Source organism: Carettochelys insculpta, chromosome 3 (assembly GCF_033958435.1).
Source record: "Carettochelys insculpta isolate YL-2023 chromosome 3, ASM3395843v1, whole genome shotgun sequence".
Lineage (NCBI taxonomy): Eukaryota > Metazoa > Chordata > Testudines > Carettochelyidae > Carettochelys > Carettochelys insculpta.
The window spans coordinates 203,137,654-203,165,439 of NC_134139.1; the positions used below are offsets into that span (position 1 = coordinate 203,137,654).

The window sequence follows — 27,786 nt, forward strand, 5'->3', positions numbered from 1 at the left end:
AAAAAGGCAGTCCAGTAGCACTTTAACAAAATAATTTATGAAGTGATGAGCTTTCATGGGATAGACCCACTTCCTCAGACCACAGCCGTACCAGAACAGACTCAATATTTAAGGCACAGAGAACCAAAAATTGTTATCAAGGTGGAAATCAGAAAAAGTGTAATCAAGGTGGACAAATCGGAAGAGCAGAGGGGCAGTAAGGGTGGGGGGGAGTCAAGAGTCAGATAAAGCAAAGTATGTAAAAGAGTCCTTATAACAGGCCAGGTAAGTGCCCACCCGGTTCAAAGCATGTGTTAATGTGTCTAATTTGAATATAAGAGAGTGTTCCACACTTTCTCTCTGAAGGTGATTGTTAAAGTTCCTTTTCATTAAAACACAGACTTTCAGGTCATTAACAGAATTGCCCACTCCATTAAAGCACTGGCTGACAGGCTTGTGAATTTAGAGTTTTCTGATGTCTGTTTTGTGTCCATTTATTCTTTGTCAAAGTGTTTTTACCGTTTGCCCTAGGTACACAGTATGTGGGAACCGTTGGCACATGATGGCATATATGATGTTAGTTGAGGAACATGAGAATGTGCCCATGATTTTGCGAGTAACCTGGTTAGGTCCAGTGATGGTATCTCCAGAACAGATATGCGGACAAAGCTGGCAACAGGGCTTGTTGTAAGGAAAAGTTCCAGGATTGGTATTACTGCGGTATAGCCTGCAGTAACCCACACACATTTGGGGGTGCACGAAAGGAGAGAAAGCCTCCTTTGAAAATGTCACCCTAAAACTTTAGCGTTGAATTGTGCCTCATCCATCTTGGAGTAGAGTTGCTGCAGGCTCCCAGTTATCAGCTATTTGCCTCCTAGAAGAGCTTACACTGAATTACGGTGTAAAACAGCAAAATATAAAACCTCAGATACAGATGGCACAATCCTCTGCCTCAGTATGGTTCTTTTGTGCCATTCTGTTGCCATAAAGGAGCATAAAGCTGCCTAAGCAGCCAAGAGAATATTTCCCTTGGGTAGGGAGCTCCTGAATGGCACTGGGCTGGTCATCCCCCTCTGGAAAACCATGCACTAGAAGCATGTTGGGTATGTAACCAGAACATCACTGTTTCTCCAATAACTTTGAGGTGTGGGAAGGGCCTCATAGAGATGTTGGTGGTTAGGCCCTACTTACTGAAACCGCAAAGTGCTGCTCCACTTTAGCACAAAACGGAACCAGGTCCAGTAAAGTCAAGTCACTTCTACTCCATCTTCTCTAGCCCTGCGCTGAGCAGAGCTGCTCAGTTATGCCCACTGACTTGAGTCAGTGTTCTTCATAATTATTCAGATCCAGCTTTATATAACTGAAGACATGAGCATTTGCAAAATAGATTCAGGACTAGGATCCTGGAACACCAACAAGTCTTGATGTACTTTTTTGTATGACAACAAAAGAAACAGAGTTTACATCTTACAATTCATCATTCTACCCATTTCAAGTTTAAAAGCCCTAGAATCTTGACGAGGAATCCACATGGACAGTAGTCACCATTAACAAGTCAGTATTTCCCACAGCAGTACTTGAGATTCCTCCATTATCCCTCCTGTACAAAGAGTAGGAGGTAACCATGGTGACTGTGGGCAAACAGTCACTTTTTCCATGGGGACTATGCCATATATTTCATGTTACAGAATTGAGAAGTATTTATTGAAGTCTACATGAAATTTCAGTGACTGACTGCTGCAGATTTTCCTTTCCTCTCTGAAAACGTGGGACTAGCCTTCTGCTTCTCCACAGCTGTTAACAGTAGCATGACCTATCGACGCATCAGAAGTTACATGTCAACTCTGTAAAGAAAACGAGCAGGTGTACAGGAACAATGTAAACACAAAGCTCTTAGCTACTTAGATTACTGGGACAGAAGGAGAAAAATTCCACCCAAGAGAAGCAGCAGCTGCAGCTGACACCTACTGCTCATCCATAGGCAAGACTGTACTCTAGAGCACAGAAGGGCTGGCGTCTTCTGTGTGCTCATATCAGTAACTGATTCTCATTTACATGCATAACATGGCCCAAGATGAAAAAGTTTCCTAAGATGGTGGCATCGTACATTGGATACTGTTTCAGCAAACGCTTTACAGATCAGCCATTAACTGGATTTGATTTTTTTAAACCCAGTATTAGACACACAGCGAACTCCATGGGAACCTGAAAGGTCGGAAACTATTTCAAAGGCCGGCTGAAATCTGACCCAGCCATCTAGCTCCATTTCTTGGAGACCTCTCTCAAGACCACTTCTCCTTGCTCATCAAGCACTGCTCTCTTATCTGTCCAGTTTTACTACAACTGATAGGAGAGCCTTCTCCACTGCATCTTCCTTTCAGCACATCTTCTGTGTCTCTGTGACTTTTCAACCCTCCAGCTTTTCTTCCTCATCACTGTCTCTTAATTTCTGTCTCCCTTTACAACTGCATCTGATCTTGTAGAACATCTCTTGATACAGTTGTGTGATGGAAAATAAGTTGCATCCACAGCAATATCACTCCTCTTCTAAATGTGACCACTGCAGATGTTTTTAGAGCTATCTCCATAGCACAGCATTCCACAAATTAATTGACTTCAATGCAAAAGTTCATCTCCTTTCTCTTTTTATTCAGCCATTCTTTATTCACAGACTGAAATCCCAAAACTTGAGATTTAACATGTTGCTGGTTTCTTCTGGATATGTTTGCTTTATGGAAGGACACTCTCTATATTTTTAAAATGAATTAATTGTTTTTCTAGTTTAAGCATTCTCATCCCAGAGTATTACAACCAAGTTTTAGAAGTATCTTTTTCCTTCCAAATGATCCTACCGATCCTAGTGGTGGTAGCCATGGATATGTTTCTTTATGAGTATCACAGGGATTTGAACTTCCATTCACCAGTATTTTATGACACAACATTCAACTACCCATGACCAAAGCAAACAGCTTATCAAATCAACTGAGTTCTTCATTTTCATAATTGATGCCCTCCCCTCATTCAACTAAATATATTGTGGATCAAGGTAAGTGCTGTACCGCAGCTTCTTACATCAAGAGGGGGCAGGCACTGGGAAGTCAGAATTAAGAGAATATATCTGAGTGGTTTTTACTTTCTTCCAGCAAATGGAGCTTTTTAATTTTTAAAAGGTCTTGCAATGAGATACTTAAAAGAAATTTCTGCTAGAAAAATAAAAACACTATTACCCTCTTCGAAATAAAGGAAAAGCACATGAAACAGTGCAAGTCAATGCATATCAATTCCTAGAAAATATTATTGTTCCTTATAAATACCTACAACAGACAGATTTCTTGCCTATTATCAGAGTCTGAGTGATGCTTTAAAGAACAAGATGCAAAATCACCATTTAATTTTCATACATTTTAAAGCCATAAAGGACCATTATGATCATCTAATCTGACCTCATGCGTAACATAGACCAGAGAATCTCACTCAATGATTCCTGCTCAGAGCCAATAACTTCTGGCTGAGCTAGAACAGGTCTTACAGAAAAAAACTCCAATCCTGATTTAAAGCCTATGCCTATTTCTGGGAGTGATAATTAAGAGGTTATTCCTGGCTAAAGGACAATATCAACATTGAGGGGAGCCTTATGCAATTTTATTTTCTGAAATATAGTCAATAGAATCTAGTCTCAGGGGGGTAAATACGTTAGTCTGTAGCTTCACAAATAACTGGTTTATTAGGTCATGAGTTTTTGTGGGCAAGACCCACTTCTTTGGGTGATCAATAGCACCTAGCTATTAAAGGGAAGAGAAATGCTTTTTCACTTGGCTCTGATCCTATTAGACAGGTTTGAGCCTTCATAGTCTTTAATATATGCACCTCAAGGCAACCAGTGATGCAGTTTTTTTAACAAAACAAAAAAAAATAAGTCATTTATCATGGCACACTTCTACATCAGTAGGAACCCTGCTCCCTTTCTCGCATTAAATTCACACTGTTGAAGGAGATCTTTGCTCTTGTTTTTATGTGCTTAAGAGTTATATTCCTCCAGCTGCTCAGACTGGCTCTTTCCCCGTGAAGTGAAACAAGCTTGCAGATCATAAACAAAGTCATGACACATAACCAAGCACAGAATTGTGGGGGGCGTGGTTAGAGTGTCAACGGGATTTCAGCTCAGCCCAGTCTTATTAAGTATCAGTGAGCTACTGAAATTTGCACAGGATACTAAATTTGTAAGAGATGCGCCCATTGATGGGGACAGAAACTTATTACAGAATGACCTAGAGAGCGAGGGAGGAAGTGAGGCAGGAAATAAATTGAGACAGCTTCGATAAATTCTAACCAATATCCATGAGAGGAAAATACTCTAAAACACAAGGAGAGATACTCTTTCTGCAGTACTGTGTAAAAAAATCAAAACAAAACAAAAAACAAAAACCACACACTCCCCAAACAAATAGTAGTAATAAGGGTATGTAGAGAGCAATATCACCGAAGCCTTATGTTATTATTACCTTAAGATAATGCGCTGCAAAAAATGAAAAAAAAAATCAGATGTACATCCCACAAACTAACGTAATTTTGGGTTGCATGTACGGAGGCATCATATTATGGAGAATGAAGGTGACAGTTCTGTACATCATCGATGTCCAAATTGCAGAAAAATATTTACAAATGGAGGCGGTTCAGGGAAGAGCAACATTAATGGCTAATGGGCAAGAGAGATTTATAAGAAAGACATTTAAAGAACAAAGTTGCATTGCATTGAGTTTAGCCAAATGACAGTGACAAGGGGAAGTAAGGCAGCATTCCATAATCATCCAAGACTTTGAAGGGTACAAACACTATGCATGACACAGATTAATACCTCATTCCACAAGTACTCCTCCACTCACCTCAATGGGCCTTCGTGTGGAATAAATGTTTTACATCAAATTGAGTTGGGTGGTAGAATCTGGACATAGGAAAAGAGAGGGCCCTACAGTGGGAATTCATGTGGGACTACAGCTTGAATCAGTTTAAGATGAAAATCTTACTTTGGGAACAGTGAGGAAGAAGATCAGGCAACAAATTTATTTCTAATTTTTATGAAAGGCTCTACACAGACTTTTTTTCCCCAGAAAGCAATCACCTTGACCTTGTTATAAACAATATTTATATGATGGTAGCGCCCAGAGTCTCCTGTGTTCTGACCTGAAGTCTAGGACTGGAAGACATGAACAATGGGTTTTGCTATTGGACTGAGAATTAAACTTTATACTACAGAGGAAGCTGAGTGGTACAGCTTGGCTATGACTGTAACTATTTTTCCTACTATATTTTAAGCTGCATTATGATGTAAAGTTATTGGGATCAAAACAATGCAAAGAACTCAGATCCCATTATTTTAAAACTGATTTGCATCTATGATCAACCGTCCTTCAAGCATACTGACAGCTTGGGTGGGTGAAGAGGAGAATTATCTGTACAATACGCTACCTTTTCAGCAGAGCCTCCTTAAGATGCTTTGGTTAATCACCATGCCTGAGCAACTCTCAGAAAAGGAAAGAGAAGTTACTCACTTGTGCAGTAACGATGGTTCTTCAAGATGTGTCCCCGTGGGTGCTCCACAGTAGGTGTCAGGCTTGCCCCGGCACCGCAGATTGGAAAATTTCCAGCAGTCTCTGTCGGGTCGCGCATACGCCAATGCACGCCGGTCCTTCGCATGCTTTCGGTCATGTGCGCAATCCGGTCCCCACCAGTTCCTTGAACAACCACCCCGGATGCTCCTGAAAAACACCAAACGGAGCTTCGAAGTGGGGAGGAACGGGTGAGTAGTGGAGCACCCACAGGGACACATCTTGAAGAACCATCATTACTACACAAGTGAGTAACTTCTCTTTCTTCTTCAAGTGGTCCCCGTGGGTGCTCCACAGTAGGTGACTACCCAGCAGTGACCCCAAATAAGGAGGTGGGTACCCGATTTATGTGCAGCTTGCCCTTGAAAGGACTGCTGTCGATAGGCGTGTATCCTCATCGAACACCCAGTGCATGGCATAATGCTTGGCGAAGGTGTCGTAAGATGACCAAGTCGCCGCTCTGCAGATGTCTTTTAACGTGATTCCTTTGAAGAAGGCCGTTGATGCCGCCATCGCTCTGGTGGAGTGAGCCCTGGGCGGAACTAGCAGAGGGGTCTTACGGAGCTCATAACACAGTCTTATGCAGGATACGATGTGATTTGAAATTCTTTGTGAGGATAGGCCTTCCCCTTTTGACCTGGGAGCAAGAGACACCAGGAGTCTGGCCGTTTTCCGGAAGGGCTTAGTTCTGTCTATGTAAAAGGCCAACACCCTCCTCACATCTAGTAGGTGCAGCTGCGCCTCCTTGCTGGAGTTGTGAGGCTTAGGATAAAACGAGGGTAATACAATTGGTTCGTTAATGTGGAACTCTGAGGAAAGCTTTGGAACGAAGGCTGGGTGTAATCGTAATATCACCACTTCCTTTGAGAATACTCTGCAGGGCGGTGTTGCCATTATTCCTGCAAGTTCGCTCACCCTGCGGGCTGACGTAATCGCGAGAAGGAAGGTTGTTTTCTTGGTAAGTAACCGGAGGGGTACCGTGGCCAATGGTTCAAAGGGTGGTCCCGACAGCGTGTGGAGGACCAAGTCCAAACTCCATGACGGTGATAGCGGTTTCCGAGGGGGGTACAGGTTTGCCAGCCCCTTTAGGAACCGTGTGACAATAGGATGGGCGAATATGGTTGGCCCTTCCTCTTTGTGTTGAAATGCTGATATAGCCGTGAGATGAACCTTTAGTGAGGATAGGGAAAGTCCGTCTTGTTTTAGCTCCAGCAGGTCTTCTAGAATTACAGTTGTAGGGACGTCCAGAAGAGCTAACTGCTTGGAAGAGCACCAGGAGATAAATCGTTTCTACTTCTGAGCATAAGTCCTTCTGGTGGAAGTCCTTCGACTGCACTCCAAGACTTGTTTTACTCCCTCTGAACATGTGCTCTCTAAGGCGCTGAGCCATGGATTAGCCACACCTGTAGGCGGAGTCCTTGAGGATGTGGGTGCACTATGGACCCCTGAGCCTGCGTGAGAAGGTCCGGCACTACCGGTAGGGGGAGTGGCGGGCGGCATGACATGTGCAGAAGCAGAGGAAACCATTACTGTCGGTCCCAGGTTGGGACTATAAGTATTAGGCGTGCTCTCTCCCTTCTGGCTTTCTCTAGAACCTTGTGGATGAGTGTTGTGGGAGGGAACGCATAGAGTAGAGGGCCCTTCCAGGGAACCATGAAGGCGTCCCCCAAGGATCCCTGTCCTATGCCTGCTCTGGAGCAGTACTGAGGGCATTTCTTGTTGTTGTGAGTGGCAAACAAATCAATTTGGGGAAACCCCCATTTGTGAAATACTTGTCGGAGCAGATCAGGACGGATCTGCCACTCCTGCGTGAGTGCAAAGCCTCTGCTTAGTTGGTCTGCCTTCACGTTGTGCACACCGGGTAAGTATGAGGCTTTTAGTGTTATATTGTTGACAATGCACCAGTTCCACAACCGGACTGCCTCCACGCATAGCGCACAGGATCTGGCCCCTCCTTGTCGATTGATATAAAACATTGTGGAGGTGTTGTTGGTATTGATCCCGACTACTTTGCCATGCAGGTATTTTCGAAACCGTCTGCACACATTGAACACTGCTCTGAGTTCTAGTATGTTTATGTGCAATGTCTTTTCCGCGGGGGACCATAGCCCCTGAGTTACTTTGTTGCCGATGTGCGCTTCCCATCCTATGTGGGATGCGTCTGTTGTAAGAAAAATCACAGTTTGTGGTTGGTGGAAGGGCACCCCCACTAGTAAGTTTTTGGGATCTGCCCACCATGCCAGCGATCTTCGCACCTCCATTGTGGGCGATACTGCCCTGTGGATGGTATGGACTATTGGTCTGTAAACGCTTGCCAACCAATGCTCCAGGCTTCGCATATGTAGCCTGGCATTTTGTACCACAAACACGGTGGTCGCCATGTGTCCCAACAGTTGTAGACATGTTAGGATTGGCACTGTGGGGCTGTACGTCATTACTTGTACCAGGGATTTGATGGTGCGGAAACAGGCATTGGGCAGGTATACTCTTGATGTAATAAGAGTCTATGCATGCCCCTATGAACTCTATATTTTGCGTGGGCTCGGTCTTTGATTTCGAGAGGTTGATAACTAGGCCGAACGAGGCGAATGTGTTTGTAGTGATGTGTATCATGCGTAGGACCTCTGCCTTTGAGACCCCTTTCAGTAGGCAGTCGTCCAGGTACAGAAAAATGAACACACCCTGCCTGTGTAGGTAAGCCGATACTACCACCAGCGTTTTGGTAAAAACTCTGGGTGCCAAAGAGAGACAGAACGGAAGAACTCTGTATTGAAAATGCTCCCTGCCTACTTTGAAGCGGAGAAAACGTCTGTGTGCCAGGTGGATTGTTATATGAAAGTACGCATCCTGTAAGTCGAGGGCTGCAAACCAGTCTCCACCGTCCAGTGCCGTGATTATGGAGGCAATTGTAGTCATCCTGAAACACTGTCTGCGCAAATGTCGGTTGAGGGCCCGTAAGTCCAGGATTGACCTCCAGCCTCCTGTCTTCTTCTCTGTTAGGAAGTATCGTGAGTAGAAACCTTTCCCTTGGAAATGTTCTGGTACTCTCTCCACTGCCCTTATAAACATGAGATGGTCTACCTCCTGTTTTAACCTTGTCTCGTGAGAGGAGTCGTTGAGGAAGGACTGGGTGGGAGGTTTCGGTGGCGGTAGTGATTGGAAGGAGATCGTGTATCCCGTGGCTATAATTTCCAGTACGCATTTGTCTGTCATGATGTTTTGCCATTGAGAATAGAACGGTTTGAGCCGATGGTGGAACATGTGCTGCGATTGGCATTGAGAGATGGTCTTGATATTGCAGTCCTTGACATACCCGTCAAACTTGCTGTCTCAGGGCTTTCCCCGAGGGTGCGCGATCCTGCTGGTGATGTCGTCTGGGGGCCCTATACTGTTGCTGCTGTTGGTGGTCCCCTTGGTCATAGCCCCGTTGATATTGTGAACGCTGTGGTTGATAAGCGTAGCGCCTTTGTTGGGGGGTAAAACTTCTTCCTCCTGTACGGGGGAGTATATATGCCCAGGGTCCTAAGTGTGGCTCTTGAGTCCTTGCTGGAGTGTAGGACCAAGTTGGTTGAATCTGCGAATAACTTTTGTTTATCAAATGGAAGATCTACAATTTTTGTTTGCAGATCTCTGGGAATACCAGACATCTGGAGCCACGATTCCCTATGCATTACCACTGCTGTGGCTGTGGAGCGTGCTGCTGTGTCCGCCACATCCAGGGCAATCTGAACTCCTGTTCGTGAGGCCGCATAGCCCTCCTGGACGATCGCCTTCAGCACCAGTTTCTTGTCCTCTGGAAGGAAATCCATGAGGGAGGTAAGTCTGGAGTAATTGTTGAAGTTGTGGTTTGACAGGTGTGCCGCATAGTTTGCCATTCTCGGTAATAAGGTAGAGGAGGATTAGACCTTCCTACCGAACAGGTCTAATTTCCTCGCATCTTTATCTGACCCTCCTGATTTATACTGGGGTGTCTTGGATCTATGCTGCGATGATTTGACCACCAAGGAATTTGGTTGGGGGTGGCTAAACAGGAATTCCATGCCCTTGGCTGGAACAAAGTATTTCTTATCCGCCCTCTTATTTGTAGGTAGGATGGAGGCTGGAGTCTGCCATATGTTGGTGGCTGATTCCATAATCGCTTCATCTAGTGCGATGGCGATCTTGGATGAAGCCGGGGGTCTCAAATTTTTCAGGCGCTTATGATGTTTCTCCTGCACGTCTGCTATTTGAATGTCCTGTGTGTGTGCTACCCTCTTGAACAGCTCTTGGAATTGCTTCAGGTCATCCGGTGGGGAGATATCCCCAGGGACGGCCACCTCATCTGGGGAGGACGAAAAGGTGTCGCTATGATATACCTCCTCTAATTCCTCTGGTTCCTGAGTTTGTTCATATGCTTGCTCTTTTAAGGGTTCTGAAGGAAGGTCCAGGGACTCTTGACCAATTTCCGCCTGGGAATGCTGTGTTCTTCTCACAGAGTGAGACTGTATGAAGTGTTGGCGAGGTGTGGGTGGGGAATCTACCCCTGGATCTGGACCCCCTATGCCGGTGTTCAGTATGGTAAGGACAGCCATGACAACAGGGGCAAGGGCCCGGTGATGGAGATCTGGACCACAATCGGAACGTGTACATATGGTGCCTAGAAGAGCATGACCTCTGTGATGATGTTGACAATGGCGGAGATGTTCTGTGATAGTATTCATAGGGATCCATACTGGAGATTGGTGAAGGTTGCCTAAGTCAGGGGGATGGTGGTTGAAGAAACGGGGATGGGGGTCTGAAACACGCTGTTGGAGTTGCTGCCCGGTGTGCTGTGTCTATCTTGGGGGTGGGGGAGCTAGGCAATAACGGCAATGCGATGACATCCGGAGATGGGCTACGGTGCCGGGTTTTGGCTTTTGCTTTGCTCCGTCCCTGAGGAGCAGGTGCCGCCCCCTCCAGTGCCAGGGACCTTGGCACCATTGTCGGTGCTGTGCCCAGTGCTGCTATGCATGGTGCTGCCCGGGTAGCTTCCTCCAGCACCGTTGGGTCCCATGCCGGGTACCCTTGCTCCAGTGCCGTCGGTGCCGCACGGCTCGGTGCCGTGGGAGTCGGTGTTGCCGATTCCAGCGCCTGCGGAGCCCTCAGTGCCGACTGCTTAAAGGTAGGAGGCCCCTGCACAGCTATGTGCGCCGCAGTCTTCCCGCTATGAGCAGCCAGCGGGTCAGGGCCCTGTGTTCCACTCGTCCTGCTCGCGGATGTTACCGGCAAGGATCGAGCTGGGGAGAACTTCTTTTTCTTTTGCACAGAGGAAGTTAGGGAAGCCGCCTTCCTTTTGTGCGACCCTGAGGGTCCCTCTTTATGGGGCTTCTCCGATGGTTCAGGTTGGAGGGCCTTATCAAATAAAATCATCTTCAGCCTCATTTCCCTGTCCTTTCTGGCTCTAGCTGTAAGCTTAGAGCAGTGAGGACACTTCTGTGGAATGTGGGCCGAGGCAACGAATGCACTTGCTATGCCCATCTGAGGTAGGCATGACCTCGCGGCATGACTCACATTTCTTAAACCCCAGTGAAGACATCTCTGCCCAGGCATTTAAGTCTTTGAATGTTAATAGGGCACTTAGCAGCTAATCAATTCTGGAACAGATAACGTTCACGGCCTTTAGGATAGCGGACCGCCTAAGGTGGCCACCTCTGTCCTCTCTTCTCCCCCTTTTCTTCTTCTCTCTCTCTTTTTTTTTTTTTTTAACTATATATGCATCTAACACGGAACAGCTTCAACAGTGTTAAACTATCAACTAATAACTATTAGCAGTAATAAACTGTTTTATCTGTCTCAGGCGTTGGAGCCGGAGCAGATTCTGTCCGCAGCCATTGGCGGTTGAGAAGGAATTGGCGGGGACCGGATCGTGCACGTGACCAAAAGCACGCGAAGGACCAGCGTGCATCGGCACATGCGCGACCCGACGGAGACTGCTGGAAATTTTCCGATCTGCGGCGCTGGGGCGACCCCGACACCTACTGTAGAGCACCCACGGGGACCACTCGAAGACAAACTCTTAGCTCTTGCTTACTGCAATTATTCAGAATTAATTTGTATTATTTTAAAAGTGAGTGGAGAGACAGGAAAGGATCTACACAGTGGTGACAAATGATTCTTTAGAAACGTAAGAGCTGATTTGATTTATTAATCATTAACCTTTGTATTTATTATCTGTATTGGAGCAGTGCCAAGAGGCTCCAGCCAAGATGGAAGTCTCGCTGTGTTAGGTGCTGCTCAAACACACAGGAAGAGCAGCCCCGGTCACAGCAGTTAACAGAGTAAACAGACAATGACTGCAAACTGAAACAGCCATGCAGCAGGTAAAACTGTACTGACAGCTCTTGCCTCCCAAACCAGGGCCTTACCCAGATTTAGAAGTTAAAATTTATGGTACTGTGACAGGACGGACTAGGCTGGAGATCTTTTGGTTCAGCCATACCCTGTCCCAGAAAAAGGGCAGTAGGAAGGTTCTCCAAGCAGATTAGAGTGGCTGTAGGGAAGCAGCCAATCAGGTGGCCAGGAAGGCTGTATAAAAGGAGCTGCAGATGAGAGCACCAGTTACTTACTGTATGGTGTTCAAGGACTGAAAATTGGGTGGCTGGCCGGAGGAGTAGCAATGCCACACACAGCTCAGCGTGGAATGCTCACAGCAAACGAGACAGAGCCCTGACAAAAGAGCAAAGACGGCACAGGGCTGCATGACAGTGACCCAGGGAATTAGAGCAGCAGTGGAATGGACACAGAGACAGCTGCTATCTACAGAGTCCCTGGGCTGGGCCCTGAGCAGAGAGTGGGACTGGGTTCCCCCCACCTCAACCCTCATTACCCACTGGGAGAAGTGATCTGGATCTTTAGGCATCTCAGAGATGGGGGAATTGGACTATAGTGAGCAGCCAAAGGGCAGAAACCAGAAGGAACCTGAGAGGGTGAAAACATTGCCTCTAGGAAGGAAGGTACCTCTTTTCTCCAGAATGGGAACAGAGATGTTGCAGAGAGCACTGAGAGAGGCCCTATTGGACTCTGTATAAATGGTGACTTGGCTAGACTAAGACCTCCAGCTGAGTCACCAAAGAGCCGCCATAAGCAGAAAAAGAGTGCAGGTGCACACACGTTGGGCTGGGGGGTGCTCATGGGGGGGCAAGTGTCATGATGATACAGGTCCATAATCTAACCAGTTTACAGTGATCGATCTTCTGGGCATCCTTATCAGAAAGAGTGGAATATAAAAGTCCATTCCTCCTCTTCTCCCACTGCCACTAAAGCTACTACACAGTCAGGCTAGAAAGGGGGTTATAACAACTGCCTGCTATGGGACTTGGTAAAGGTGGTTCATTTGGAGGCTGGGTTTTGGGTTTTTGCCATCAGAAGGACTGAGCCTTAAACAGGTTAGAGGCAATGAGCCAATTTCTGAAAGGCCTTCAGCCATCCTGACATCATTGCCTGATGATAATGACACAGTGATACACTGACTAGCAGAGGAAGCAGACAAAGGGGACACTTCACACAATACACAGATGTATCCCAGACACCTTCCCAGCCAGTGTTCTGAGTGTGTGACAGGTCAGCGGCATTAACCGTGTGAAGTGATGACTTGCCAAAGGGGATGCAGAGGAGGAACAGAGAGGAAAATCCCAGTGCATATAGAAGGAGGAAAGAAGAAGTTACAGGCTTAGACAGCTCCATCTTCTGAGCAGTAGCAGCAGGTATTATGGACCCTGGACTGTTAGGGAGGGTTGCCACCATCTCCAGTGACAGGTGTCACATCAGTGCTAAGATGAACCACAGTCTGTAATGATGCTTAACTACTTCTTTGCCTAGTACTGCAATCTATTGCACCGTTCCTCCCTGCGGAGTTAATTTTAGAGCTGGATCTCCTTGACCTCGGCTGTTGCTTTTAGGACCATCATACAGACCAAGAAAAGAGCAACATTGAACAAAAAATGGAAACACATCAAGTTGTTTACCATCATTTACTTCTACTGGTGCCTAAATCTTTACCAAGCACCTGCCAGAACAGAAAGATTCCTGACCTAAGGAGCTGATAAGCTGAAGTAGACAGGATATAACAAATGGGTAACAAGGCAGTAGGAAAGAGGTGGGGGGCTAACTTCAATAAAACTATGCGATAGTTCAACAAGGGCTAATTTCTGGCATATGGTACAAAGGGGTGCTTTTATACCTCTCATGACTGGACGGACACCTTAGCTGGTGAGTTTTTTTTTTGTCAGCAATCACAGCAGAAGTGGGTAGTAAGGAGGAGGCTGAATGTGGTGAAAGATGGGAACTGGCAGATTAGGGTGTTCCACAGCCTGCAGGGAAGGAAACACAAAGACAGCGGAGGGAAAAGCAAACAGCCTGTGGGCAGAGCGGACAAGGGGCTAACTCAAAAGTCTGAACACCATTATGAAAGCAAATAAATATTGCACGTGCCTTTTAGCAAACCAAATTGTCCTCTTCACACGACTTCCTTAAATTAATCACATTACTATTTGCATTATTGCAGCACTTGCAAGGCCCATTGTGCTAGATGCTGTACATACACATAGGAAGAGAATCCTGTGCTGTTTCCACTTTCCATGCAACATCTAATTATTTACTGTATGGATTTAACAATGGTAGCTGCAGGATACCAAAGGTAGCTGAAACCACATAACTTTGTACCTGCACGTTCTCCAGAATTCTCTATGACCTTTGACTATTAATTTTTAAAAGTAGTTCAAGTGTTTTATGCAGAAACAGGAAATTCATATTAAACTACTTTCCTCACTTTAATATCTGTGTTAGTCTGATACACAGGTTCCAGAGGACAGCATAGATAAAATCACCACAGGGATGGATCACAGAGGTATCTGACAACTACCTGCATAACTCTGCAGCCTAAGGCAATGCGTGTCAAAAGGAGTTACTGTACATCTCACTGATAACATTTGAAAAGAAGAAATTTTGTATCTGGAAACAGTGCCTCTCAAGTCTAAAGCTGGAACTTACCCCCAGTGCAGAACGCAGAACTGTGCTCCTAGTGAAAGGCACCTAGAGGGAGAGAAGGAACTGCAAGCACACATTCATTTCAACCTGCACGAGTTATTTTTCTTAAACAGTGGGGTTTTTTTTTAACCTTTTTTCCATTTGTGGACCCCTAAAATGACAAATAGAGATGCAGACCCCTTTGGAAATATTGGATAATTTACAGATCCCCGGGGGTCCATGGACAACAGGTTAAAAGCACTGCTCTAAACAGTTCATCAGCAGAATAGGCAAATATTCAACATCTATTCTGAATAACAGACTGCTCAGAATGTGAGGTTGGAAAGCTGGCTATTAGCTCACTGCTTACTTCAATAGCCAAGTGTAGGAATGGGCAAGATAGAGGGTGTGCCATTAGGACTTCTAAAATACCATCTTTTGTATGCCGTTAACTCTTCTAGCAGGAGCAAGGGGCTGTCACATATTCTACATTGCCAGGACACATTAACAAAAAATTGGCAGAAGCCAAAGCCAAAATAAACTTTGCAGAAAATACTCAGCTTAATAGCAGGACAGAAGAAGGATGTCAAATGAATCCAGAATACTGCAACTGCATCCAAAGCCCCGAATTGCAAATATTTTACTTTCATGGTTGAGACTCCACATTTAATTAAAAGCAGTTTTGATAACGAAGGTTTCTGACCAATCCCCTCACTCACAGCCCAGCTGGCTACATAGATCTTCATTTTCCCAAAGATACTGAGAGGGAGGAATGAGTCTGTACTTTTTAGCTGCCCTGAGGGCTGCAGTGCTTGAGTTGTCTGAGGAAAAAGACCAGGTGGAATTCAGTGACGCCAAGTGCTATGCTCTAACTAGCCCCAGGGCCACAGAGGAGTGCTTAGGGAGGAAGACTGAAGCTTGTAAACAGAAACGGATCATCGCAGGGGATGGGAAATGACATTTATTTTTTGATTTGCATAGTGCATGCATCATGACACTCCAGACATGCACAAGGAAGGTTGTGACAAGTATCACACTTACCAGACTCTGAAGTTACCATGTTCGGCAAATTTAATTTCAACATTTTCCCCTGACTTGTAAGGGAAATATGTTCCAAACAACTGTTAGCAGAAGCAAAGTACATGAGGGCTTTTTAGCATTGCGTCCCCAGGAGTATGATGCTGGAGAAGTTAACCTTGTGGAGAAGGTAGAAAGGAGCAAATATAATTGCATCATCCCATGCCTTTTGAACAACCTTTGGATGCTGATGTTTTTGCCAGGAAGAATAATGAAAGTCAAACTAATTAAGCACCGAACATGCCCACAGTATGGAATGTGAATATCTCAGAAGCCTGACAAGTTGGTAGGAAGCACTCAGCTCAGAGCTTAGGTGTCACGCTGTCATTTTGAGAACAATCTTGATGGTGCAAAAAACTGGTAACTTCTTTAAAGCAGATTTGTGCATCATTATAAAGTTGGCATTGTGAAAGGAATCAATCTGAGGCCATTTCGAAGGGGAATGTAGCTTGTAAACCTGCCAGTTGCTGTAATTAACAAACATACAATGAAGTTAAAGCTGGTCTTACCCTCTTACTTTCAGGCAAGTCAGTGGGTGCAAAGGTCAGCAGGGATTTTGCCTAAAGTTTGTACTAGCAAGTATCGTAAGTAACCCAGCACCCACAGGAGAAATGGGCATAATTTAATTATACATTTCTGATAACCGACCCTCCCAGGATGAAGTCTACCTATCTGAAGCAAAAGATCTCCTTTTCAAGGGCAAGGAAGATGTCTTGTTAGAGATCATGTTTCTTGTCTATTGCTTTACTCCTGCAGGAATTCTGCACCACTGCCTGCACACACAATTCATGTCCCCTGTGAATTCCCTTTTTCTCCCCCTCTCTTCCAGGAAGGGACAACAATTACAGCTTTTACCCACCAAGCACCGATGTAGCACTGGGAGGGCACATGGCTCAGAGACAGCAGCTGAGTCTGAGAGGGTTGTGGCTGCCTCTCTCACAGGGCAAGCCAGGCGAGGAGACATGGTGGGGATGGAGAGAGCAGGTGACATAAGACTGCTGGAGGGTCACAGACTGGGGATCAGAAGTGATGAGTGAGGGACAGCCTCGGCACAAGAGCTAGCAGGTTAACAGCACTGAAGAAGTCACTGTATGGAAATGAGAACAACAAGAAGTCTTGTGGCACCTTATAGATTAATGGATATTTTGGAGCATAAGCGGGCAAAGACCCACTTCATCAGATGCATCTGATGAAGTTGGTCTTTGCCCATGAAAGCTTATGCTCCCAAATATCCGTTAGCCTATAAGGTGCCACAAGACTTCTTGTTGTTCTCGAAGCTACAGACTAACACAGCTACCTCACTGATACTTGTATGGAAATGGGGATGCAGGGCCACAGGGGACGATGGATGGTCACAGGGATACAGAGGCAGACAGGCCTGTCTTAAAGGGAGAGGCTAGCCTCCCTGCCCACAAAACAAAACAAAACAGAGCCCTGTTTCATACATCACCCACCAACACTCCTCCAGGTTCACTCCCAGGCTCCTTTTCAGAAATTCCCTTCCCTTTCCCTCAGCTACTCCTTACTCCCCAAAGCCTAGAAAGAAACACATTTCTTTAAAAAAAAAATCTTGGCTCTTTCTTATTTGTATTGTGAGACATATTTACTGAGAGACATTTTGACATAAATTACCAAAATTATTGAAAGTGGCATGATTATTTTTTTTTGATGAAATATGGAGAGTTTTGAAATATTGTACATGGAAGTTGTAAGGGCTTTTTGCACAAAATTCCCCCAAGAGTAACTTTTTGTATTCATCAGAGAGAAGACCTTTTATGAATTCGCTCTGAAGTCCAACGGCAAACTAAAACAGCCCAAGAATGGAGCCATAGCATTCTGCTGGCTACCACAGTGCTGCCGAGGAAGTATGGATTTTTCACATGACTAATCCAAATGAAGGAATACTTTCTAAGAAAAATTGGCGGCCATTTCATAGCCATGTCCCACTATGGGTTTTACACCAACAGTTCCCATACCCACATAGTGGGTGACAACATAGCGTCTTTCTCATCATCAGCCATGTAGATGTCACAAACTGGGGTAAAAGCAGCACTACAAATCGCTCCCTGTCACTTTAGTACCTGCTGCTCCATACTGGAGTATGAAGTGTCTCTACTTCCTTGAGACAAGCTGGTGCCAAGACAGATGTCCCCTAGAAGCTCATAGGCTCAGCCAATTCTAGAACATCCTAATGGACCCTACTAAAGAGCCAAGATACCATGGAGCTAGGGAACCATCGCACTAACATACTACCCACTGTAACTGATACAAGGCACAGACTCATCCACTCTCCACTACTGTCTTCATGAATCATGATAGTGAAGGCATCTTAAGTGGTGACTGTGAAAGATGCCCAATGACTAGGACACTTGTATTCCACAACTGTACAAGAGGACAAGTAAAATCTCATCCATGGAAACGACTAAATCAGTGTTTCTCAGCCAGGGGATCAAAACCCCTTAAGGGCTGCAGGCTGAAGCTGGGGAGCGGGGTGTGTCGCAAGCAGAGCTGGAATTAGGGGTGGGAAACAGGACAACTGTCTGGGGCTCCACACCACAGGGAGCTCCCAAAGCTATTTCACTGACCCCACAAGCTTATGGGGGGGACAGATTTTTTGCTAATGGGAAGGGACAAGGGTTGTTTTAGTTCAAAAGGGTCACACCAGCACAAAGAGGATGAGAAACGCTGCACTAAATCACACCCAGCAGGACTGCCAACTTACTGGCTTACAAATAATGCCTCCCCCCAATTGCATATGCCAGCCCATTCCAATCAGAGCAGTTATCTGCCTTTTTCATGGACAGGATCACTTAAGTCTGACATGACTTCTCCAGCTCTCAGGAACAGGTGATCACTAGGGATGTTAAATAGTTAACCGGCCCTCGACGGTAAACTCTGGCAGTGGCCAGCTGCACTGGGCTGGTGAAACCCTAGCTCTGGAGGGACCAGAGAGCCAGGAAGCAGCCCCCAGTCACTACACATAATCCTGGATTGTGCTAATCCTGACTGGTAGAAAGCTCACCAAAAATGCTACACCCTTCTGCAGTATGGGTGATAGACAGCATCTCTCCTTTGATCAAACATAACTTGCCAATCAACATCCAGTGCCAATGCCTCAGAGCTCTCCAGGTCAGGTTTTAGACAAGGAACTGTCAGACATGACACAGGCTGCATCAGCAGACGTATTAGATTAACAGTTCCACTGTTATACAATTACCTGGTGAACAGCCCTTTTCATGCCAATAGAGGTTTGTCTACATAACAAATTTGTGCACAATAAACCACGAGTGTGATTCTACAGCATACCAGCCTGCATGTGCTAACTCGAGGTGAGCAAACTTTTTATGTCAGGCCGCACTTTTCATCTCTGCAATTAACAGGGCCCCCAACCCTGTAATGTAATCCAAACTGAAAGAAATTTTGGTTTATGTTCTATCAAAAAACACTTTTAGCATTTGCAAGAAAATAAGTCTGTAGAAAGTAAAAACTTTATGAATCGATATACAAATGTGACCACACAGACATAAAAACAGTCACATATTTCAACATTCATAATGAGATGGATGAGCCTGAGACCCAGCACCCAATTGTGCTGCGCCCCCTGCCTCCCTGCACGCACTTTGTGCTCCCTGGGGCTAACTCACCATGTGGACCCTGCTACTAAGGACTAAAAAGGTCCACAGTTCACACCAACACTGCCATTTAAGAGTGTGTGGTAGCAGAGTCCACACTGCAAATTAGCGTGCAGCCATCTAGCGCATACACCTTGGCATGCCACGCACTAGCTCACTGCGGAGTCAAGATCTTGAATTCTCAGCACCATTTCACATTACTCACTCTGAGACACTTGCCTGTGGCAAAGCACATGGAGCTGACTCCCATCCTTCCTTGAAGACTGAGTGCACAGGGTTGCCACGGGAAGCTGCCTGTTGGACCTGAGAGTACTCCCATATGGGGCTTGTAGCTGCAATGGTGACGATGAACCTTGGCATATATAAGTACTGAAGGGGAAAGTGAGGAGGCTGTGCAGGTAAAAAAAAACACACGAATAGACAAGAGACTGGACTGGGATTGAAATGGCTGGCTCAAGTCCCAGCTTTGCACTGCTGCCTTTGTGACACTGGTCAAGTCACAGTATGTCCATGTCTCAATTGGCCACCTGTAAAATGCAGACAATGCTTCCTTTTCTCACCTCCATCTTGTCTATATAGAGAGAAGCTTTTTATGGCAAGGACTGGCTCCCAGGCTTGGCTGGAGACTCTCGGCACCCCATAACACAAACAGTGGTAACAGGATGCTGCAGTGCAACATCACATATTGAACACCTGATTATCCTTGTGAGTTTGGTGATTGTCCTCCTGCCAGCAAAGAAAATAATGGCTCACAAGGGGTTCCTGGATCGTTTACCGTCTCTACCAAACAATATGCAAACATATTCAAGTGCACAAGTACTTCTGCAAACATGCTCCAGCATTTGCAACAATTATTTGTGCTGTTTCCATAGTCTTTGAATACACAATTCTGTCAAGGTGAAGCTATAAATGCTCCTGTACATTCCTACTAGAATAAACAGGTTGCATGTACTTTCAATTACACCCATACACAGACAGACCTTTCTGTAACGGTGTGCAAGACATACTGTACTGTTCGGCCCTGTGCTACTGCCTAACCCTCCTCCCACCACAGCATCAGCAAACAATAAGATGTAGATCCATTGTATTTGCTACAATCTCAAATCTGCCTCCAGGGACCATAGGAACTCCTGGAGTCCTGAATCAGAAAATGGTTTCAAGTACATGCCTAAGACAAGTCAACATTCTGAACCTGTTTACACTGTAATCTAAATGAATTTACATTACAGGAAGACTTCCTTCAAATTGTGCAATAGTTTGTTATAGAGAACCCAAAAACACATACTTTTGAAATCATTAACTTCATCTGTTGCCTTAAATTATTTCACCAATGATTAACAAACGTTAAGCAATCAGCTATTTCTTCTTTAAGCAAGGAGCTCTCTCTCTCTCCCTCTCTCTCTTTAAACTAACGTCCTTACTTCTGTGAGGTGCTGCGTGGATCCTTGCCAGATCTAGCCAGTTTAAACATTTACTCATTGATTTTCAAGGTCACTGCTGAAATATGTAATTTTCTCCTTTAGTATGTTATTCCAAAAATGCAGAGCATGATTAAATACTATGGGGTGGACAAGTTAATACAAACAGTACCAAAAAAAGTTCAATCAAAAGTACCTTAGCTCAAATGTTTGTGATAAAAGGACTCTTCGTCAGAAAATTTAAGTATAATTATCTGGCTATCATCTTTTGTTTGCACTGTTACATAAACACTGACATAAGTGACACTAAAAGCTTCTCTGCCTTGTACAGAATCCCCTCTGATATCCTAGCAAAATGTAGTTTGCCTGGTAACAGATGAGATCTTCAGTGAAGGATATCAGCTCTTAAAACTGGAGGGGGTGGGGAGCAGGGGGTAGAAATTCTTAAGGTTTGGGAAGCAGATTTGTTACCAGCTCACAGTAATTTTAAATTTGAAAGCTTAAAGAAATCATACAGCTCTCCTTACCTGAGAGATTTCCAGCTAGACAAGTCTGTTTTCAGGCTGAGCAGTAACCAGATGACTAACATGCTGTTGTGCAGCTCTCTCTCCTGCTCTCTCTCTTCCTCTGTTCCATGTGCTCCTGATGTTTGCAATACATTCAGCGTGTATACTCTCCAGCACATGCTGCTGCCATGACAGGCAAAGGATTCTGAGCCAGCTCTCCCACTTGATTCCCACACCAGCTGACTGATAATTAAACTAAACACATACTGCCAGAGCTATTCGAACACAGCGACTCTTCTGGGATCACTAGTGCCACCTGACAGACTCTGCCAAACACACACAGTGGCAGGACAGATTCAGAACATCGCTTAAGTCAGGTTTGCAATTTGATTACATTCAAAGAATCAAGTGAGCCATAAATGCTCTAAGATACACTTGACTTTCATTAAATAAATAAATAAAGAGTGCACACGCTAAAAAGCCTCTCTCAAAGCGGCCAAAGCAACCCATTACCATCTCTATAATGCCCAGAATCCCAACTGGTAAACAGCTTTCTGTCTAGCTAAATCCATATATGGGCCCTCCCATGTGCCAAAAACACTTACCTTGATACAAAAGAATTACCCCCATTTTACAGATGGAGAAAGTGAGGCAAAGAGAAAAAGTGATTTGCCCAGGATCACATAGGAAGCCCAAGGTCTCCTGAATCCTCATTTCATACAACAGGCATTATGTAAAGGCCATATGAGCGATCTCTCCCAGACATCCTGAGCATTAAAAAAAAAAAAATAGTGTTTTCTTTAATTTAAAAATAACCTGATTTTTATGTAATTTTTTAGGGAAGGGACTTATTAAACTTATATTTGAACTTATACTGACCTTATAATAAGTTATAAGAAAAGAAGTTCTGATCCATATTTTAATGACCAAAGTATCATCTAGATCCCAATTAGGGATCTGGACATCTACATAACGATAGTCCCTGCCCAAACAGCTTATATGCATCCTGGAAAATGAGCTCAGTGCAAATGTTGGTGTTCAGAGAACAGAAAGATTGGGGCAGATAAAGAAACTGGTAGCCTTTCAGTCAGTTCAACACAGTTTTCTCAACCATTTACCATTGTGGGCCAAGTTTATGAAGGCCTTATACTCCACTCAACAGATTTTCTCGGTTTATCTGTCTGTGTAGCATGGTGACTTTTAAATGCCAAAACTGATCACTCCAGAATTTCAGAGAATAGTCTAGGCATCCATGGGCAGAACCCTTTTGATTTTAAGGAAAATCACAAAGCCCAAAAAAGGGAGAACAAGAGAGACAGGATGTCTCTGACTGCTCTTCAATGAGGTCACCAGCAGCTTTGCAACTGTCCACAGGTCAAACAAATGTTTGATGAGCCCCATGCATACATTCCATCATAACAGTACACTATCAGCTCTGTCCACCTGCGCAGCAGAATTTAATATGCTGGCACCAAGATGTGTTGTATACTACTGAGTTAGGTCTTTGCATGGAAGCTGACGTTGACAGAAATACAGAAGAGTCTACACTTAAATTTCCTCCCATTGCTTATGTCAGCTATTACTGGCTTTTAGTAGCCATCCCTCAAGGCTCCACGCTGACAGTACAATAAAGACTTTGCTCCTGGTTTCAGTGAGTATGTCCTCACCAGGAACAAAGTGTAGACACACACAAGCAGCATGATTAACACAGTGGCTGTATGCCAGCTTAAGCTGGGTTGACTTAATTTTGGAGTGTAGCCATGGCCCTAGACGGATTTACCTTCCAGACAAAAATAATATTAATGGTTGAGACATTAGAATGGGTGCACAAAGCCACTGCTGGGAGAAGGGAATCATATGGGGAGGAAGGGGAAATGAGAGACACGCAAAACCCCTGGCAGGGGGAAACTGGGTATGCTGGTATGGGATGAGGAGGAATGCAGAGCCTGGGGAACAGTGGTACACATGGAGTCCCTACCTGGAGGAGGGCAGGGAATGCCAGAAAGATCTGGAAATAGGAGGGACAAACAAGACCCCCAGTGGTGGAAGTAACTAGGGAATCTGGGGCTGAGGCGGGGGCACAGTCACTGGTAAGGGAGAAATGGCACAGATGGCAGAACAGGGAATAGCGGTTAGCACAGGGAAGAGAATGGGAGAGTCTGGTAAGGTAGCCAAGTAGAACACGAGGCACACAAAATCCTGGCTGGGGGACATTGTCACGGACACCTGCAGCTCTCCCAAAGGGGATGGAAGGGTGACATGCAAAGTATTGTGGCAGGGCAAATGGAGAGATGACAGTCTCTGGTGCTGATAATATGCTTGGCTTAGCTACAAAGAGTGGGATGACCAGCCACCCGCATAGCTGTCACCATAACAATGACAAAATACCCCTCTAAAGCAGCTATGGCCAACCCAGACTAGCGAGCGGGCCACATGAACGGCCCTCCATCTCGTTGGGCTGCACGACTGTTGTAACCGAGACTGTCTCCTGGCATAGGATAGTTCCATTCACTGTGCTTGCATACAGAGAATATGTGCAGTGCGCTGACTGAACAGCAGCAACGCTCTGAGTGGATGCAGAGGGAGCACTTTGGCTCTCAGTCAATGTTGTGTGCAATCCGCATGCCCTTCACTTCCTGTGTCCTTGCTTTGTGTGCGTGTCACTTTAGTAATACTGGTAGGAAGTGTGTGTGTGTGTGTGTGCGCGCGCACGTGCACGTGCGCATGAGAGAGAGAGAGAGTGTGTGTGAGACACACACACAGAAGCCAGTGGAATCTGGCAAACCTGCCTGTGTCCAAAGGTAAACAAAAGGTCCCATGGATCACACGTGGGATGCATGCAGCCCACGGGCCACAGGTTGCCCACCACTTGCCCACTAAGTGATAAGAGTCTGCTATGTAACTGACGTACTCTTCGTTCAGGTGGCAGGTATCTCAGCGTGCTAGGTTCAAACTCTGCTAGTGACCCATAGTGTGGAGAATACAGGTGTCATATCATTACAGTGGGGACCATGACACATGGACTGTACGGGTCCTGTGGTTATTTTCGTAGACTCACAGGGTTGGACGCGACACCTTGGGAGGTCACACCAAAGCCAGTCTCTTGCATTGACTAGTGTACATAAAACTGAATAGAAATATCTTAGAGGCCAGGCTATACAAAGGTTGCAGGTACATGGCGTCCTTGATACACATCAGGGCTAGGGACCAAAAAGTTGCAAGGTAAAGCAAAACAATGTATAATGAGGAATTTTTCCCATAAGAAATTAAGATGGTGGGAAGGGTCAAACACATTTGTTGATAGGTTGCACAACTTGAAAATATTTTTAAACATCTTTTCAAACTTTTTTTTTTTTTACTGAGCTATCCAATGAGGTCAAGAACACCAGCAGTTGAATGTTATATCCTGCTGTCCAAAGGCGCTCTTGACATGCAGTCAGCAAAATGTCAATGTGTTGCAGTTGGCCCCAACTGGTCAGGCAGCCCCACGGCAGCTGACTCTGGATGTGTAAACAGCCCCAAAGTAGCCAGCCCCAGCCAGTCAGATTTCTAAACTATTTAATGACACAAGTGCAAAGAATGTGTATATTGTGTTCTTCAAAGTTTCAATGGTGTTAAGCATGAAACAACGTATATGAGAGCAACATATATGGAGGACCCCCTGTATTATCAAGATGTCTGTATTTCAGTTTACTGAATGCATAGAAAATTAAATATCTAGCTAAGCTTTTACCATAAGCATTGCCAAAAGAGGGACTCTCCCCGTTGTCTCTTTTGTTCAATGCTGGAAGACAAAAAGACTCATTTTCATACTCTCTCCCAAAAGCCAAAAGATGAACTGTTTTCCCAGTGAGTCAGACAACGCAGCTTCAGGGAAAAAAGAGCAGAAGGAATGAGAAGTAGAGGCAAGGAAGAAAGGGAGGTTTTTAATCGGATGTGAAATGAGCGTATCAGCTGGGTGGCAAGATACAGAATGGCTGTCCCAGACAGTAGGATCTGCAGAGAAGAAATCTCTTGCACCATTTGTGGTTTCATTGCACAGAAGAAAACAGAAGCAGCTAGTGCTATATTGCAAGGTGGTGGTGGCTGGGGGGGAATGGGAGGGCAGGGAAGAGAGGTGGTATAGAAGCAGTTGAAGCAAGTCAATGGAGAGAGATTAAAATCCTCCTAATCATTTAAGTTGATCCTATCATAAACTGTGTCTTAAGGGGTGATTTTAAAGGAATGTGAAGGAACACATTCCTTTTTTTACTCATATGAGAGGGCAAGCAACATTGTTCTCCACATGGTGGGGTCTGCAGACCTTGGATTTGGAGTTGCAATAGCCAAGTGGAAAGGAGTGAAAAACAGATGAGGATTTTAGCAGAAGTGGAGTTCAGAAAGTGATATTCCTTGATAACATCATGGGGGGTGAAGAAAGGTGGTTTAGAAGACCCAGGTGACCCAAGAAAGAGGCTACCACAGACAAATGCAGGTTCACCACTTCAATCCCCACATGGACAACTGAAGCTCCAGTTTGAAATCTTCAGAAAATGGTTTTCTTCAGGAAAAAAAGGGCAGGTAGAGAAATTTCAGTTTTCTGTTCTCTGTAGGTCTTGGAACCTTCTTTTACTTATGTATAATTTGTATGTTGTGTTTCAAAACTGCATCCTTGTGCCTACACAAGTTGACAAGTGCATAATACTTGGAAAAAGTAGAAATTGGAAAAAGTAGAAATATGATACATTTGGGTAGCATGCCAACATATTCCATCCCTTCAGCAGTTTAATTTTTTTTCCATAATGTGGGCAGAAAACATGCTTTTTTCGCAATGAATTTGATTATAGCTGGAATGACGGATGAATGATTAGTACATCTTTGTCATGGCAGCATCTGCCTCTTTAGCAATTGAGCATTTCACTGGAGTAGGATTGTTAATCTGGGTTTAACAACCACATTTCAAGTCGGGTAGAATGTACACTGACTAACCAACGTTCCCCTACAATTTCAACCGAAGAATTTGATTTTTAACTTCCACTCATAACACTCCTGCAAAAAGGGGGGAATTTGTCTTTGTTCTACACCAGAGATTGTTGTATTTCATTGGTGAGCAAGAGATTCCCGGACAGTCTGCCAATAGTTTGTACAAGGGTCTGAGACACTTCAGTATCATTTGGAGGTCCTGGAGGAGGAGAGAGTTCATGCAACTCCTAAAGAGGAATGATACCCCAGCAGAAATGGGTCAGAGAAAGTTAAATGAAGCCAAGTATCTGGACTAGTAAAGAAGCCACAGAAGTGTTGTAAGCAGCTCCATTTTCACTTTTTGTTTCATATGCTATGCTATACTATAACTAATTATCAGGACTACAAATACCCAGGTAGTAGAGGGGAGTGATTTCCCATCTGTTGCATTTGCCCTCCCCAACACTCACCTGCTACTAATTCATCACCCAGACTACTGATAAAATGTTAAAGGAGGGAGGTAGACCACCAGTCACCTAGAATACAGCCTCCAGTTTAAAACTGCCCATGAATGTGTTGCAGGCACCAGCCACCCTCATTTAAAGTCATCATGCAGTTCTCTTACACTATGGGTTATCTGCCTAGCTGTACTAACTTTTAAAATGAGCTGCAAAGCTCTGATGGAAACTGAGGTCTTTTCAACACTGGGAAAAAATTCACTTAAGTATAATACAATACATTATATCATTACACCAGTCTGAACATCAAGTACATCTCTATGGCAGCGACACAATTACTACAGCTCTCTGCTATCTTGTTGTGTTATATCAGTACAAATGTTCTAATGCAGAAAGGTCCTGAGAACTGGCCTATACTAGGGACAATATGATTAAGTTGCTTAGGGGTCTGAAAAATCTACACCACTGAAAAAAGTAGTTATACTGACCTAACCCCACGTGTAGATGGCACTAGATTGGTGGGAGAGCTTCTCCTATCCACACAGTTATAGTCTCTCAAGCCACGTCAATACTAGACATGTAAGTCAACTGCAGATAGGCCGACTGTAGTTCCACAACAGGTGTAGCTAAAATCATGTATGTGTACTTGGCTAACTTGTCTGTCTTAACAGGGGAAGGTTGACAGGAGAGTTTCTCCCTTCGACCCTCCTTATTCCTCTCCTCTTGCGAGGAGCACAGGGGTTGACATTGACTGCTGAGAGCTTGATTTCACACGTGCATGGAATCAAACCCCAGAAGACCGACCCTGTGTGGTTCAATCTTGCACAGTAGCGTAGATTAAGCCTCACAGAGATGGATTAACCACACCAACAGGAAAGCGCACTCCGATCAGAGCACCTTCATTAAGGCACTAGAGTGGCACAACTACACAGATGTAGCGTTGTAAGCATAAACCTGCCTTTAGTTGGGGATGGGAGCTGCTGCGTAGGCTCTTGAACACGTTCAGCATACAAAGTACTTCAACCACTCTAACAGATTCTTCCCTCTTGATGTGTCTCACTCAAAACTCACTGGTGTTACCCCATTTGCTGACAGTGCCTCAGTGACATAACCCCCCAAACAATCCATGAGATTTTCATCATAATTCCATTGTTTGAGGAGATGGGGGTCTATGAACCCGAGAATAC

At 44.9% G+C, this 27,786-nt stretch overlaps 1 protein-coding gene across 8 annotated transcripts in view; it reads right to left on the reverse strand.

Annotated features, from left to right (window-relative positions):
- Positions 1–27,786, reverse strand: part of NCOA1 (nuclear receptor coactivator 1) — a 381,969-nt gene that overhangs the window by 174,117 nt on the left and 180,066 nt on the right. Inside the window, exon 3 of one of the 8 annotated variants that reach the window (XM_074991444.1) lies at positions 21,806–21,967. The exons of the other annotated variants lie outside the window; for them this stretch is intronic. The gene's annotated coding sequence lies outside the window, so the exon portion shown is untranslated. The remainder of the gene's footprint in view (positions 1–21,805; positions 21,968–27,786) is intronic. 8 annotated transcript variants of the gene reach the window in all.